Genomic DNA, 18,128 nt, shown 5'->3' with positions numbered 1-18,128 from the left:
ATTTATATTGCGTTAAAATGCGTTATATGGAAAGAGGAATTATTCTCAACCACCACCAATAAAGTTTAAACATTATTCTTTAGAAAAACGCCTCCGAAGTGTTGAGTTTATGAATATTTACACTTACAATATATACTTTGTTAAATGTGTGTTTAAAATAATAAATTTCATAACTGTAAAGACAAACACGCCGCATTGCATGATTTTATAAATACCGAGGTCCATATAAGTATTTTCCAGGGCATGCACCCCAGGAAAAAAAGCTTCTTATTTCCCTGCTCTACATATGGTTTTAATACATCAGAAAACCAAAGAATCAAATACCTATAGATTTCAAACCATGTCAGTATGCAGAAGACTTGTGTTGGTCATTAGGAATACATTGTAATAATTATTTTACCATCCTGGGCACACTGCTGCACACTTTCTCTTCTTTTGTTTATTTGTTTATTTAACTTTAATGACTTCAACAGGTACTGTTTATTAGGCTTTAAGACTGAATGCAATAAAATGTTCAAGCCAAAATATGAACATTTAAACTCCGTGCACGCGCGCTACGGGTGGATGAAGCGTTGTACCGCGCACTTGATGCATCGCGTTTTCAAGTTCAAGCTTAGCAGAAGTCCAGTGCAACACAGGGAATCTAATCATTATACAGTTAAAAACATATCTTCAAGAATTAAAGGGTGGCGTTGAATGTTGTTAATAAACATGCTGAATAACGGAAAGTGAATTACTGGAGGGAGAGAAAGCAGCGCATTAAATTTGGACACCCAAGTGCTCAGCGGCATTAATGTTTCTTGTCCTGTCACCTTGACAGTCACTACGGTTTCATTTTTCTCGTCAATAAACTGCTGTATAATAGTCAGCGTTTGATTACTTACATCTCTCTTGCACTTCCACTAACTGCGCATCTGACCTCTGTGTTGCACCTCTGTCTGCCTGGTTTGATTTTATTGGTCATCTCGGTTTCATTTTGACTTTATCTTACTTAATAGACCCTTTAACTGTTTGTACACCATGATGACATGTCACCGTATGCGTGCGCATTTAGGCAACGGAGGTATGGCAAGAATCAGCAGTGAAGCAACCTACCCATTACACAAAAAATGCACACGGCCGCACCGCTCTCAGTGTGTCTGCATCTATGAAAAAAATGTGCACCACCTGCATGCAGAGAGCACGCGCGCTGCCTGCACGACATCTAATCACTGCAGTCCCACGTTGGTTTGGATGTTGGGACCGTACCAGTACAGCTCAGCAGTGGTGTAGTCTACTAGGAATTGTAAAGGATTTCCATATACCCGCTAAAATAGAGTGAGGATGCGTAACAGCATGGTTTTGTGACATTTTAAACTTTTAGTAATAGTGAAGCACTGACCATTAGCATGCTACACTTGCTACTTTAGCGGGTTGAAATGCATATACATATTAGGCTATATATTTGGTGTGTTTGACTTTCTGCCGAACTGCGCGATCCGATCGGCATATGAAATCACTATAGCGTCGCGAAAGTGACTGGGGAGCAGAGTGGTGTGGCGCTACAAAAACCCACAGGCGAGTGACAGCAAAGTACCGCGAGAGCGATTCAAAGCGGATTTATCCACGTGATAACTGGAATCGCTCTCGCGGTACTTTGACATCACCAAGAGATCTATACCAGTGGTGTAGTCTACGTGATATGCAGGACTACGCCGTATACCCACTAGAAATTGTCAAGGATTTCCGTATACCCACTAAAAATAGCGCGAACAGCATGGTTTTGTAACATTTTTAAACTTTTAGTCATAATATACATGTGAAGCACTGACCATTAGCATGCTACACTTGCTACTTTAGCGGGTTGGTTGAAATACATAATAGGCTATATACTTCCTGTCGAACTGCGCGATCCGATCGGCGTATTAATTTCTATGAAATCAAATTACTATAGTGAAGCGAAAGTGACTGGGGAGCAGACTGGTGTTGCGCCACAAGCGAGTGATAGCAAAGTACCGCGAGAGAGACTCCATTTATCACATGGAGAAATCTGCTTTGAATCGCTCTAGCGGTACTTTGACATCACCAAGAGGTCTGCTTAGCGCCAAATGAAGTCGAACCTGCAGTGTAGCTGCTCACGCGACACTGTAAACAAACAGTCCATGTGAAGAAGTGAACAAGTGAAGCAGTGCTGCAACATAAAATCCATAGAGTTTACAACGCACATGTGAGTAAACAACATTTAAATCATCAGTCCAGTTTATTACTTTATCTGGAGGTAAGGCTCCAAATGCAATAAAATAAGCCTGTTTTTAGCTGCCTTCAGTTGCTCTGCATGTTTGCTTGTGCTTCACAGTGTTAAACTTCCCTTCTATGTGTTCATTTATATATCTACGTTCAAGATGTATATGATCTTAAACTTCTGTGAGGAAATTCATGTCTGCGTTGATGTTCAGTTCAGACTTGCAAATATTAGGCTAGATGGTCTTGTAATAATAATTAAGTATAAGCCTATTTTCAGTTTTAGACAATGCTTATATTATATGCAAAAATAAGCTTTTATATCAATGACTATGCAAATAAGAGTTAATTCATGGTCATCTTAAATGTGTATTAATTAAAAACATTTACACCATTAAATAACACATGGTAATGTTATCAATAGTTGTCAGATAATAGCTATTGAAGGAGTGGATATTTTTTTCACCTTCAATGCATGTGTTTGCCACGAATTGAAGATTGTAAACAGTTAATTTAATTTTAATTAACAGTTAAGTAACTTTTGTCCCTGAGTTAGATGTTGATTAACACTAAACCAGTCTAAAAATCAATCCAGTTTCCCCAGCTGTAAACCCATTGGCTGTTAAAGTCTTTATTTTCTTGTAATAAACTGACATGTTGATAACACATTCAGTTTATGTGTTCATGAGTACACTTTCAGAATGCTCTTAGTTACATGAAGATCCATACTGCACTCTTAAAAAAAATGGTTCTATATCGGACCAGAAATGGTTCTATCACTCGCTTCATATATGGAACCCCCAAATGGTTCAACATAGAACCACTTTAATGGGTTCATTAAAATGAACCCCAAATGGTTCTTTGAATCAAAGTTAGATGGTTCTATTTAGAACCATTAAAGGTTCTTTATTATTATGAGTAATTTATTATTGAAAAGAAATTATAACCGATCCAGAAAATTATAAAAGTTTACTATTTATTAATTGTATTATACAGAAATCTGTATCTATAATCTATAAAAATTACTTAAAATCACATCTCTTTATTCTGTATTAGACAGCAAAACTTTAGTTTACATTTAAAATGTCTCATTTCATTCAACCATTTAGTTATTTAATTATTTCCATTAAGCATTTTCACTTTTTAATAAACATACATACGTTTATATATTATATATAAATAAAAAAATATATTAGTATTATATCTCACAATCTAAAATGACAGATCCCCAATTAACATTACAATTAGATCAAGTAAAAAGTTGTACAAGTAAGGGATAATGTATTGGCAGCATGTCATCACAGAAAAAAGCCCCAACAGTTTCTTCAGGACAAATGTCACGAACACATTTAATCATTTATAAATTTAATGTCGGATATGTAATTAATAGACATTGATATTTAATTTTTGTGTAATATAAAACAGTACCTGTCAAAATGATTTGCAGCATTGGAGTTTTTAGTTTTGAGCAGTAGTAGAATGTCACGACTGGCCAATCAGAATCTAGCATTTTAGAGAACCGTGTAATAAGAAATGGTTAATGTAACACATAAGATCAACACAAAGTTGCACAAACAGTCAATATATGATCAACATCAGTTATCACCTTAGCATGACAAATAACTACACAGACTTCTTATAGAAAGGGATTCCGTTCTTGGGAGTTTGTAAACAACAGTCTTCAAAAACACCCACACTGATGTGCACTGCTTGGTAAAATTAATGTCCAAAACATAAAAAAAAAGTTTAAAACATGTCAACATCACCAAGGAGGGTGTATTGCTGGAGTGACTGTCAAAAACAACGAAGGCTTGATGGCAGAGATCGCCATCTTCCAATCCAAGGACAAATGGGAATGGTTTTGTCACATCAGCCTCTCAGAAGAATGCAACCATGTTGGTCCCAACCTGTTGAAAACAGACATAACACTTGTTAGAATGCAGGCAAAGACTCTAAATGCATGATGCAGCATTATTATACAAAACCAAACAATTCATATTTCATACACACAAATGTAGTGTCTAGTTTAATTGTAATGAAATGTATAAATTTCTGTTTTATTTCAATAACCTTAAAATATACTCTTTGTTCATGCCAATAACTCAGATTCACAGTAATTTCAGATTCTGCCACGTCACTTTACCTGGCAGTAAGCCCGATTTTTTTGATTTTGCAACAAACTGCATACTTGCCCTTATTACTTAATATAGCCAACACTTTATTAGCATATATTATGTAATGAATAGAAGGCTGGACATTAACGTTTGTCCCTTAAGTTAATGTTTTGGATGTGCGAGTGAAAGACAATTTTTCTTGTCCGAGTTTTAACTCTATTCGTACTTGTAAACATGTCTTCTTGCTAGTTCACAAACAAAATATTAAATGTTTTAGGTTAAATGCTTGCAAAGCAAAGTGTGCAATACTTCCATTACTTACATAGACTTAAGATTTTCTTCCCACTTTTGTAGACAGGAATATCATCATGGGGTTATGTAGAGATAAATGTTTAGGTTAAATTAGTAACTTTATTGTCATAATACACAGCAAACAACTATTGTATTCCCAAGTGTACCTGGAGGTGATTTGTTGATGCTCCTGGTTCTTGGCTGGGAAGTGCAGGATTCTGTCTGGAAAATGCAATGCCCAAGTTTCAAATAGCTTTTCGGCATGGTCAGGAAATAACACAGAGAAGTCTGGTGAACTCTGAAAATGACAAATCATGCATTCATTTTCAATAAAACTTTAATGTAAATTTATGCGATAATGAATGCTATATGTGCTAGCTTGTCAGTGAACTACGGCATGTAGTTAACGGTGCTTCACCTGTTTTCAGATTATGGCAATTTACTACTAATCACAAAACCGGCTTTACCGATTAGATAGGCTTGACAATTTTATACAATTAAAGAGATAGTTGGGCCAAAAATTATATTAAACCCATGAATTACTCACCTCCAAGCCGTCCAAGATGCATATGTCCATCATTTTTCAGACTAACACATTTTCAGTTATTTTAGAAAATGTTTTAGATCTTTCAGTTAATCAAATGTAAAGTTATGGGGTCCACTCTTTCAAGTCCAAAAATATTTGCATCCTTCCTTCACAAAATAAATCCATATGGCTCCACGATAATAAACAAAGGCCTTCTGAGGGTAATCCGTGCAGTGTTGTTGTAGAAATATAACAAAAATAACTAGCTTCTGCTAATGGCGCCATCTTGGTCGCGTCCGCATTTAAAATGAGAGCTGTCCTGAATACAGAGGAGTCTTGGATGGCAGTATTACCGGAAGCTAGTTATTTCCGTTTATAAAGTTTAAATATAGATATTTCTACAACAAAACGGCGCGGGTTACCCTCAGAAGACCTTTGTTTATCATCGTGGAGCCGTTTGGACTTTTGTGAAGGATGGATGCACATTTTTTGGACGTGAAGGAGTGGACCCTGTAACTTTACATTTGATTAACTGAAAGATCTAAAACATTTTCTAAAATATCTCAAAATGTGTTCGTCAAAAAAATGATGGACATATGCATTTTGAATGGCTTGGGGGTGAGTAAATCATGAGTTTAATATAATTTTTGGGTGAACTATTCCTTTAATCGTGCAACCTTACATACCACTTTTGAAAATGACATACTCACAGCAAAATAAGCAGGGATTCTTAATAAAGAAATGCTTTGATATGCCTCATTGTAATATCAACATATCACTTTAAATAATAAAAAACAAGTGCATTTTCATGTTACCTGTAAATAACTTTGTAAAAGCTGGTATCAGAACCTCAAAGTTACATTGTTTTAGCTTCTCCAGGAAAAAATATCCATCTTTTATCCATCAGGGTCTGTGGAAAAGAGCCAAAACTGTGATTTAAGTGGGGCATCATCAAAAACATTTGACAAAGATAAAAATGTCTGTAAATTACACAGACCAAATGAGAGTTCACAATATGTGACCCTGTCTGTGAACTCAAGGCTAAAGTTTCATGATCTAAACATGATATTAAAAGCATCAGTTTGATTTCAACTTTTACAACAAACGATTATTTATTTAAAACGTACACGTTTCTTCCTCATATTAACGTTATCTGTTTTAAACTGAATTTCTAAACCATTAGAATACGTTACATTGTAACGTTTCTAAAATTATTAAAACAAGCCATGTTTTAGACATATTTCATAAAACGTTTGATCAAACGAAATATTTAAATCATTTAAAAGCAAGCATAAACATCGTTTAGATTTACTGGGCATTAGCCAACGGAAGCTAATAAAACTAGTTTAATAACAGTTATGTCATGTGAACCATCATTTTGCATACTTTTGCATTCAGAAATAGTTTAAATGATTAAAAACAATGATACAAACCTTTTCCTTCAAATAAATCAGAAATAAGTCGATGAAAAACTGTTCATGAATCCTGAGGTAAACTCCCGCGTCAAGTATCCATGCAGTGAGAGCCAGGAGTTCAGCTGAGATGACGCGTCTGTGTGGGGGGATGGGAGGAGTTCTCTCTGGGGAAGAACAACACTGACACCCGGTGGTCACGCCGGTAACATTCCGACTTTGTGTAATTAAACTTTAAAATTGGCGTTCACTTTACAAACCGACTGCAAATTTGAACATTATATATATATATATTCTCGCCTGAACTTATGTTTAAAATACATTTTGTGGACTAGAGAAAGTAATATTGAGAAACAGCTATGTATCTATTAAGCTGGCTCTGCTTCAAAATTACCCAACATATAACCCAACAAGCTCATCTTCGCTTATGGTGCAACGCATATATACGCCACCAGAGGGCACTTTTGCGATTATTTGTTTTTAATGCCCCTTCAGGTTAAATTAAACATTGACAATATAGAATGTACAAAATAAAGAAAACACCTGGTTATTCACCAAAAACGCAAACTGCACTGTAAGTTTCATGCTAATGTACAAACTTGCATAAAAAAGCTCACAGGAAATAAGTCATACAATAAATATGAATAGCCTATTTGTTGACTCTCTCTTTATTTGACCACAGCCTATTGACACAAAAAGGTTTGTGAATGAGTTGTGTAGGTTTGTAAATGAGTTGTGTAGGTCTGTAATTATTGTGTAATCTTTTGTTTACACTTCAGTCACAAACGTGAATTATAGAACCATTTTAATAAAATGGGTTCTTTGCCCTCCAAGGGCTCTATATGGAACCCTTTTTTTGGTAAAAGGTTCTATTGGCCAAGTAAAGAACCCCATGGTTCTATATAGAACCTCAAGGAACCTTTATTTTTTAGAGTGTGTATGCATCTGTGAGTGTTGTGGTGCTTATGAGGTGTCGCGCTGGGACGAGTGAGCATAAGGATGAGAGGAAAAATCACAGTATACTCACTACAAAAATCTAGACTACACCACTGATCTATACCACTGCAGCTAAGTCACTACATTGACATGGCAGAAGGACAGAATGCCATTTTGTTCTGGGCACTCTTCCTTCACTCTTTCAAGTAGCCTTGGCAGTGCCTGCTTCTAAAGCTACAGTGGAGCGAGTTTTCAGCCATGGTGGCATCATGGCATATTTGATCTTTTGAAAATGCAATGCAGTATAGGGGCCTCCCTCCACCTGTCCACAGCATGCATTTTATTTCTGTGGTAAGAGGACTTGACATGACTCGAAACTAAAATGGTAGGACTTTGGACTCGACTTGAGACTTGTTGGCTTTGACTTTTGACTCGACTTGGGACTTGCCTCATCTTTGACTCGACTTGACTCGGGATTCGAGGGCAAAGACTTACTTGTGACTTGCATAACAATGACTTTGTCCCACCTCTGCTTATAGACATCACATGCCGATTGGTCTGCGCGGCGCAGCAAGAAGCCACACAAGCGCTGAGCGTTGAGTCAAATTATAAGACGAGCATAAGAAAAGGACAGAGGTCTGGTCAGGGAATTAACCCAACACAAAAGTGAAAATGATAGCAATGACTCTTTAGATAAGATCTATAGACATGCACATCAGTGTTTTATTTGTCTGGAGAAAAGGACAATTTGATATCCAAAATAGTGTCCAACATAATACTTACTCTATCATTATACTCAAATAAGTACGGCCTACATGCACTGCTATCAAACGTGATGTGTTTTTGGTTTTTGTTGTAATCTGGAACTTGGTGTATATCAAATGTGTTTGTTAAATGTCTCCACATGGAAACGGAATGCCCTCCCCCCGCACAGTCCTGCAATGAGAACCAGAAAAAACGGTTTCTAACCATTTTATTTACATGTGAATAGTGAGAGCACCCCCTCAGGAGCTGTAGCAGGGTTTTTGCGGGGTCTTTATAAGCTTAAGCCAGGACTTAGTTTAAATAGGAAATGTAACTAGTTTTAACAAACATGCCTTACTAAAAACATTATTTGTCTGCATTTTGAGGCAAAAAAAGGGCATGGCCGTCCGGACCTCGGTAATTTTCTGACGCGTGTCTTATTTGACTCAATGCTCAGCGCTCGTTTGACGACTTGCGGCGCCACGCAGCCCGATCGGACGGCATGTGACGTCTTAGCACCGCGAGACAGTAGGCCTACAGTATGCTTTTGAATAGATCTCGCGGTAGTGTGATGTCACAGGCCAACGGGTTTGCGCTGCGCCCCATTAAGTAAGATAAAGTGAAAATTATTCCTAGATGACCAATAAAATCATACCAGGCAGACAGCAAAGGAGGAAGGATACCTCAGTTAGTGGAAGTAATAGGTTAAATTGGGCCGGAGCGCACCGGAGCGCAGCTCTGCCTCCTCGGGTCCACAACACACCTTGCCGGAGCTCCGGTCCGTCTCCTTCAGCAACAGGGTTTGGCGCAAAGCGAATAATAACGTTTTCATTCATAGGCTTCAAACTCGTGCTTGCGGGGCACCCTCGACAAAAATCATTTTGAGAAAATCATGCTTCTCAGAGGTCCACTGTGTTTTTAATCCCGTCTGAATCGGCCATGTCTGTGTTTTTCTCTGACTACCTCTGTAATCTGTAAATTTCAGAGCATTTTACCTACTGTTTTTCGCCGAACTCAGAGGTCATCTGAGAAATGTAATCCTGTCCGGATGAAGACGTCTGTGTTTGCTCGCAAGTTTTGAAAGCGCGTTTCTTTTCATGTTTTGGCAAACGTGAACTGCCTCACTAACGCACGTATAGACTATTGTACTTAATTTATGAATCCCATTCATTCAGATAGCCTTTGATTTTTTTTCCAATTCGGCGGAATAAAATAATTAAATCAAGACGAGCTGAACACTGTTAAGACTGGACAAAACGGTTAGTTTTGTAGGTGTTTAGCTTGGGAGTTATACTCGGTTTAACAAAAAATGGGAATAATAATACAACAGAATATTTGGAATTGGGGCAAGCAGAACATGAATTCACAAATCACAAAAAAAATGTAAAATTAGATAAATTAGTTAATGATATTGCGCAAATGCTCTCGGTCTCTTCAAGGTCTACGCGAATTAGAGGTTTGTTATAAGACTCCGTTATACATCACGTCTCTTCTAATTGCACAGAAAAAATGAATCAAATGATGCGCATTTAAGTCGGATTTTTATGGAGAATAGGCTTTGTGACAGTTTAACCCCACATGGACCGAACAAGAAACGTATGCTTTCATGGAGTCCGTGTATGACATCTCCTTTATTTAGTTTTAGATATTTTTATTTATATGCATTTAATAATACCGTAAGATCATAATGTATACACTGTAAAAATGATTCAGTGGCTTTGTAAATGTAGGCTATCTAAAATAAATGATTAAATTAACTTAATGTCATTTATGTGTTTTTGTTTTTTAGTTAGACAAACCCAAATAAATGACTAGAAATAGATATTTTGTTTAAAATGTACATATTTTATTTGATGTATACGCCTTAATAATATAAGTATTTAATTTACAGATTATTTTAATCAATATATTTGATAAGGTCAGAATTATATATTTAAGTTTTTGAAACTGTAATAATTGCTTTCTTCTAATTAATATTATTTGCATTTAAAATCAACTTAAAAAAATGTACATTTTACGCCTAACTTGAACTATGATGTACTTACTATTTTTACATTGATATTATTTGAGTAAATGTAGGCAAAAAAATAAATTAATAAGAAGAAGAACAAATGTTAATTTAAAAAAATCCCATATAGCCAACAGGTTTTAATCAGCAACAGAGAAACTGCGCCTTTTGCCGATGACAAACACCTCAGAAACTCCTCGAATTTATGAATTTTTACACTCACAATATGATTTTATTTACTTACTACAAAAATATAACTCATTATACAAATTTATTCAACACCATTGCACACTTTATATCGAGTTTCATACCATGTAAAGGAAAACATGATAATATAAAAAGTACAGTAATGCAGAAAAGCGCATTACAACCATGTTCAGGCTATTAAAAACGTTCAGATGCAAAAATGAACTAAATGTACAATTAGATAAATTAGTTAATGATATTGCGCAAATGCTCTCGGTCTCTTCAAGGTCTACGCGAATTAGAGGTTTGTTATAAGACTCCGTTATACATCACGTCTCTTCTAATTGCACAGAAAAAATGAATCAAATGATGCGCATTTAAGTCGGATTTTTATGGAGAATAGGCTTTGTGACCGTTTAACCCACGTGGACCGAACAAGAAAACGTATCCTTTCATGGAGTCCGTGTATGACATCTCTTTTATTTAGTTTTACATATTTTTATTTATATGCATTTAATAATACCGTAAGATCACAATGTAAAAATGATTCAGTGGCTTTGTAAATGTAGGCTATCTAAAATAAATGATTAAAGTAACTTAATAAAATCTTTTAATGTCAGTTATGTGATTTTTTTTTTAGTTAGACAAACCAAAATTAATGACTAGAAATAGATATTTGGTTTAAAATGTACATATTTTATTTGATGTATACGCCTTAATAATATAAGTATTTAATTTACAGATTATTTTAATCAATATATTTGATAATGTCAGAATTATATATTTAAGTTTTTAAACCTGTAATAATTGCTTTCTTCAAATTAATATTATTTGTATTTAACATCAACTTAAAAAAATTTACGTTTTACGCCTAACTTGAACTATGATTTACTTACTATTTTTACATTGATATTATTTGAGTAAATGTAGGCAAACAAATTAAATAATAAGTAGAACAAATGTTAATTTTAAAAAATCCCATATAGCCAACGGGTTTTAATCAGCAACAGAGAAACTGTGCCTTTTGCCGATGACAAACACCTCAGAAACTCCTCGAATTGAATATTTGCACTTACAACATGATTTTATTTACTTACTACAAAATATAACACATTATACAAATGTATTCAACATCATTGCACACTTTATATCGAGTTTCATACCATGTAAAGGAAAACATGATAATATAAAAAGTACAGTAATGCAGAAAAGCGCATTACAACCATGTTCAGGCTATTAAAAACGTTCAGATGCAAAAATGAACTAAATGTACAATTAGATAAACTAGTTAATGATATTGCGCAAATGCTCTCGGTTTCTTCAAAGGTCTTCGCGAATTAATTTGTTATAAGACTCCGTTATCATCATGTCTCTTCTACTGTAAGTGTACACAAAAAAAGACGAATGATCCGCGTTTAAGTCAGATTTTTATGAAGAATATTTGACTGTTTATGTAACTGGCAAAAGAAAACTTCGTGTCAAAAAGCTTGCATGTGACATCAAAGTACTGCCAAAGCACCGAGAATCCCTGTCATGTTACTTCAATATCATATAGTACGCTTAAAGCATAAAGTCGAGCACACATTGTCGTCAGTATGCCCTACTTGAAACACGACTGCCCTCTACAGGTTTTTTATTTCCTGCGTCCCCCACCGAATCCCCCTTCTGCGGGATCTCGCAGAATTTCGGAAGTGCTCGCGCCATTCTGCTTTCAGAGACGCGCATTTTTAAAGGCCACATCTGTAGCTTGTGCTGTCTTAAGCAAACATGTTGTTATCTGTGTTCTGCTATAAGTTTCCAAACACCCTTTTAGCGATGAAAAACATCCGCAGGTTGAGAATCCGGGACACCATAACAGTTTTTTCCAGACTTGCAGTTTGTGGCGGCACAATCGCGACGTGCATGTCCGCATTATATATGCTTAAATGCAACTTGAATGAGGCTCAGCGGAGCGCCGTCGACTGACGCCACGGGTCGGGTGTTTGAACAGAAACTGTCATGTGAGACAGATGTAGTTATAAACGCGATGTGCAAACATCTATTTGTGGTGGCCAATTTCAATTTTGTGGCAGACTGAGAAATAAATGAATGTATGGGAATGTACAACAACGCTCTCACGCCTGGTTGACTCAGAGGAGAATGCCCACTGCCTGATGCCTTTCTCAAAGCAGAGTGACACCCTGTCCCAGACGTGTTCAACGCACCGTCTTTATGCCTTTCCTATGCAGGTCCTTAGCAGGATCAAGGAAGACTAATGCATAGTGCTACTAGTCGCCGCCTGTGTCAGAACCAGCCGTGGTTTTCCAATCTGAGAGGTCCCACTAGAGGTATGGCCTTCTCCTGGGCTACAAGCATATACATAGCGGATATCTGTGCGGCAGCCTGCTGGTCCTTGCCACCCACCTTTATTAGATTTCAAAGCTTAGATAGAGCCTTACAGAAGGAGGTCCTCTCGGCTTAATCTTTAAATCGCCATAATTCGTGATGCGCCCCAGTGTGCCCTCCCTGTCATTCAGGCCATGTGTTAAGTGCTTTAGGAACAGTTATTGTCTTATTCAAGATTTTAAATGTCCTTTGGTGTGTAAGTGTTTATAAAAGGGGTCATAGCGTGAAAATTAGACTTTTTTCATGTTTAAGTGCTATAATTGGGTCCCCAGTGCTTCTATCAACCTAGAAAATGTGATAAAGATCAACCCAGTAACTTAAAGGGGACATATTATGAAAATCTGACTTTTTCCATGTTTAACTGCTATAATTGTGTCCCCAGTGCTTCTATCAACCTAGAAAATGAAAAAACCATTCTTTCCAAGCATGTGAAAAAATAGGTCATTGTAATTTGGCTCCTATTGTGATGTCAGAATAAGGTAATACCGCCCCCTTTATCTGCACTTTCCAACCACAGCACTGCCATTTAGTTCAGAGAGAAAGAGAGAGAAAAGAAGGACTTGACAGCACAATTGAGGTTCAATTACAACAAACCACCATCATTGTGATCAGTGTTTGCACTTCAGCCGCTCATTTGCATTTTAAATGACACACCCAAAACGGCACACTTTTGCTCAGACCTAGATTAAGACTTAGTTTACATCTTTAAAAAAATCTCATAATATGTCCCCTTTAATTTGAGTAAACCATTTTCTGCAAGCATGTGAAAAATTAGGTTGTTTCGTGAGGTAGGTAGCAAGGCAAATTACAATAATACCGCCCCCTTTATCTGCACTATCCAACCACACCACTGCCATTTAGTGCAGAGAGAAAGAGGGAGAAAAGAAGGACTTGACAGCACAATTGAGTTTCAATTACAACAAACCACCATCATTGTGATCAGTGTTTGCACTTCATCCGCTCATTTGCATTTTAAACGACACACACCAAAACAGCACACTTTTGCTCAGGCCTACAAATTTTAACGCGATTTTAACATGCTATAATAAATTATCTGTGGAGTATCTGTGAGCTAAAACTTCACATACACACTCTGGGGACACCAAAGATTTATTTTACATCTTAAAAATATCTCATAATATGACCCCTTTAATACAAGTTAACAATATGTTATTGTAACGCGGGTTATTGTTTCCAACGTAAATCTCGTTTCTTGGGCTATAATAAACACACGGATTGTAGGCAACAGTTTACTTTCTGGGCCTGCTGACGTAGACAAGACCGACATTATCATAATTGCTCCCACCTGGACTCACAGCCTGTACATTAACTCCTGTCAGCATTGCATTGTGAGCGAATCTTTCAAACATGGTAAGGAGCATCACATTTCTGGTTGACATCAAAGGTATTCAGGCCAATTACAACGTACAGATTAGCTGGCCAATCGGGGACACAGCGCTTTTCAGATCAATGAGTTTTGTACAAAGTTAAAGAGTTTAAGCAAAGCAGTACATTTAAAGCTACAAAAATGTACAGTATGTGGAAAATAATGTGTTTTATTAGCCATAAACCACGCAAACACATTGTATTATCCAAAATACACAAAATAACATTGTTTTTTGTTAGCAACGAAATAAGTGCACTTTAAGAGATGCAATACGCTTTGAAACCTTTGAGCTCACACTGCCGGATTTATATGGGCCCTACGAGTGTCTTGTCCCTGGCCCATGCCCAGACTTATATGTGACCAGTCACGGAAAGTAGGGAAACAAAGTCAGATCTGGGCCATTTTGATTTATAAAGTGCAGTTTCTAAGCTTTCCAACGATGTGTAACACATCTGATAAGATATGTAGTATTTTGTGACAGAAGTCCGGATGACAAAATGCAAAAATAAACATGACTTTTTACCTTTGTGTTTATCACAAGTCGAATCCAGTCTGTTTTAGATGTGTGAATCATCCAATGATCATTTTTGTCCACAAAAACGTATAATCCGTGAAATGTAGATATATAGTCTATTGTTTACATCAAATTTCGCATTAACGTCTGGTAAGTAAGGGATTATGTAGAGGCAGCCGGTAGTCAGTGGTGTCAAAAGTATTCATATTCATTACTCAAGTAGAAGTATAGATACTAGGGTTAAAAAAGGCTTTTGTAGAAGTTGAAGTATCATCTCAAGCTTTTTACTCAAGTAAAAGTGAAAAAGTACTGGTTTCAAAACTACTTAAAGTATAAAAGTAAAAGTAATGTAAGGAAAAAATGTCATTACGGAAAAAAGCCTACACAGCAAAATCCCCAGTGTTAAATTAACACTGCTCGGTGTTTATATAATCCACACCAAGATTGGTGTTAAAAAAACACTAAATCAGTGTTAAAGTTAATAAGATAATGAAGTGATTGAGTCATTAATAGTGAACACCTGCTGGTCATTCCGTGTCAAATCAACTCAATTTTGGAATTGTTCCTGTCTTAAATATTTTATTTTGTTGACTCTTTTTCTGGAGAAAGTAATACTAAAATGTTGAAGAAAGCCAAATTATTAAATGCAATAGATGAAATCACCATATATAGTTAAATGAACACTATCATCATTTTTGTTTGAAAACTAAAATTACAACTTGCTTGCAGAGTTACATGGATGATAGGTTTAACTTCTAAAGAACTGCTGTAAATCTGGTTAATAAAGTTAGTCACCATTGGTCCGATTAGTGTTTCCTTTAGTTGGGTACTTGGGTCTTGAAGTTTAGTATTAGTTTCTGCTGCTAATTGTGGCAGTGTGTTTTAAAACACATATGTTAAAGCAGAGGAAGATGAGAGAAATGTAGTCTATTATGTTGCTATGTTAATTATTATGAAAGTATAAGTCTAGGGATTCAATGACATCATAAAAAAGTAATAACTGAATATTAGTGTTTAATTTATGTTCTGCAAACCCTGTGAGGCTCCCATGAAATCCAACAGTACTGTAAAATCCACATACCCTGAAGAATTAAATATTGTTTACCCAAATCTAATCTGTGGTGCTAGTCAGACACACTGAGTCATCAACAATCAGCCTATAAAACACAATCATGGTGACAATCAACAACAAAGCTTAATGCCGCAATGCATGCTGGGTACCAAACTCAATCATACATCCCATCATGCATTGCAACATGACAAAAATTTAGCAACTTTCTTACCATTAACTGTCACCATTGTTGAGATTTGTATCCGAAATCATAAAGTCTCTCTTAAGCAAAAAACGACAACAACAAAAACATTATAGCAGTCTTATTCAATACAATGTCATTTGCGTAGAGCTTTTTTACATGCCTGTTTCTTAATAATTAATTTGTGATCAAATGTTTCAATGATTTGTGGGGTAGAATATAATAAAAATAAACTGAGAAGGTCTGGAAGGTTTTCCCTCTACATGAAGCAATGAACAAGTGGTCTTACTAAAACATTGTTGCTATTGTTAAAAGAGGAGAGTTAGATCAGTGAAAGTCAAGGGACAAATGCCTAACTAAATGAAACACTAATCACAGTAATGGTGACTTCAAATCAACTCATAACAAACACAAATGTGATACATTTTGTGATAAATGTCTATTTGACTTGTGAGACATCACATCAGAAAGAAGATTTGTCTACTAAATCACGTGTGTGGATGCTAGTTGAGCACTTGTATTTTGTTCTTACAGCTGTTTAGAAGTCAAACTTATCCATTTAGAAAATAACTCTGCAAGTTATCATTTTATTTTTCAAACAGAGAAGCTGATAGAGAGGCAACGTGAAAGATGCAGCTTTTGGAGGCATACACCCAACAGTATTCATCTATTGCATTTAATAATTTGTCTTTCTTTATTATTTTAGTATTTTCCCCAGAAAACGAGTCATCAAAATAAAAAATGGAAAATGTCCAAAATGTAATTGATTTGAATGACCAGCAGGTGTTTACCATTAAGTCTTAATCATCACTTCATTATCTCATTAACTTTAACACTGATTCAGAGTTATATTTTTAACACCAGTCTTTTTTAACACCGATCTTGGTGTGGATTATATAAACACCAAATAGTGTTGATTTAACACTGGTAGAGTTAATTTAACACTGGGGATTTTCCTGTGTAGGCCGCACCACAGGGGCCTTTTGTGCACTACCCTATCTCCTCTAAAACATGTTTCTAAAGGCCATAATAACTATAGTGTTATATTAAAAATGTTAATGTTAAACAATTTGGGATGCACTAGGGCCAGGGGTAGGCAACATCAGTCCTGGAGTGCCGATGTCCTGCAGATTTTAGCTCCAACCCTTATAAAACCTTGGCTACCTGTAGTTTCAGGTGACTTTATAGACCTTTATTAGTCTGTTCAGGTCTGCTTGTTTAGACCTGGAGCTAAACACTGCAGGACATCGGCACTCCATGTTGCCTACCCCTGCACTAAGCTATCTGTTTCAACCACATACGGTACATGCCCATTAAAAATGAACGCATTTCAATACAATGCGAACAAATACATTAAAGCAGTGGTTCTCAAACTGGGGGCCGCGAGATGGTGCCAGGGGCCCCAGTTTTATAATATTTTATGAAATACATTACTTTATTATAAATTCTGTGTAATTAAACCTCAAAAAATAAGGCTACTAAACAAAAGCAATACATTGTATAATTTAATATGTTTTGTTTAATTCAAATTGTAAGTTTTAGAATGTTTATGTCATACATTTTCTTTGGGGGGTCGTGAAGGAATCCACTGTACACAAGGGAGGCGCGAAAAAAAAAAAGGTTTGATAACCACTGCATTAAAGAACCACATATGTGTACTACTGAGCATTAACATGTGTTCCATAGAGAGGAAGATATGATGACTAGTTGCCTATAAATATTGTAATGGTGCAAAAAGTCAAACTTCAGAGCAGGGCCGCTGCTGGCAAAACTTCTACAGTGGTGCCCTCTTTAGTTAAAAAAACAACAAAATCACACACAACTATAGTATGTGTGAGAATAGAAATATGCTATTATTGTTTTCATTTAAAATTTTATTTTGACAGCAACACAAACTACAATTATACAAATATGCAATTATATATTATAGCCTATATTCCTGTATCTGTACTTGTAGCTAATGGACTTTAGTATACTTTACTTTAGTCAGTATAAATCCAAGCAATTAAGGATAATTACTAAATGTCTTTCTTGTAAGTAAATTAAAAGTCAGGTTTAAGGAAACAGCTGATGTCTATTAACAAAAGCAAAAGTTGGTATGTATGGTTATGTGTTTGATTGATTTAACACTCAAGCATTCAGCTAAGTAGGT

At 36.0% G+C, this 18,128-nt stretch overlaps 1 protein-coding gene and 1 long non-coding RNA gene across 2 annotated transcripts in view; both read right to left on the bottom strand.

Annotated features, from left to right (window-relative positions):
- Window positions 1-18,128, bottom strand: part of LOC135744990 (5-hydroxytryptamine receptor 3C-like) — a 51,589-nt gene that overhangs the window by 26,756 nt on the left and 6,705 nt on the right. The window lies entirely within an intron of this gene.
- On the bottom strand, window positions 4,793-6,809 carry LOC135744992 (uncharacterized). The gene is made up of 3 exons (XR_010530914.1): window positions 6,585-6,809; window positions 5,967-6,061; window positions 4,793-4,923 (listed from the first exon to the last, which is right to left on the bottom strand). It is a non-coding gene; the product is annotated as an uncharacterized lncRNA (long non-coding RNA).

The sequence above is a fragment of the Paramisgurnus dabryanus genome, chromosome 3 (assembly GCF_030506205.2).
Source record: "Paramisgurnus dabryanus chromosome 3, PD_genome_1.1, whole genome shotgun sequence".
Classification (NCBI taxonomy): domain Eukaryota; kingdom Metazoa; phylum Chordata; class Actinopteri; order Cypriniformes; family Cobitidae; genus Paramisgurnus; species Paramisgurnus dabryanus.
This window is presented reverse-complemented; position numbering and strand designations above follow the sequence as displayed.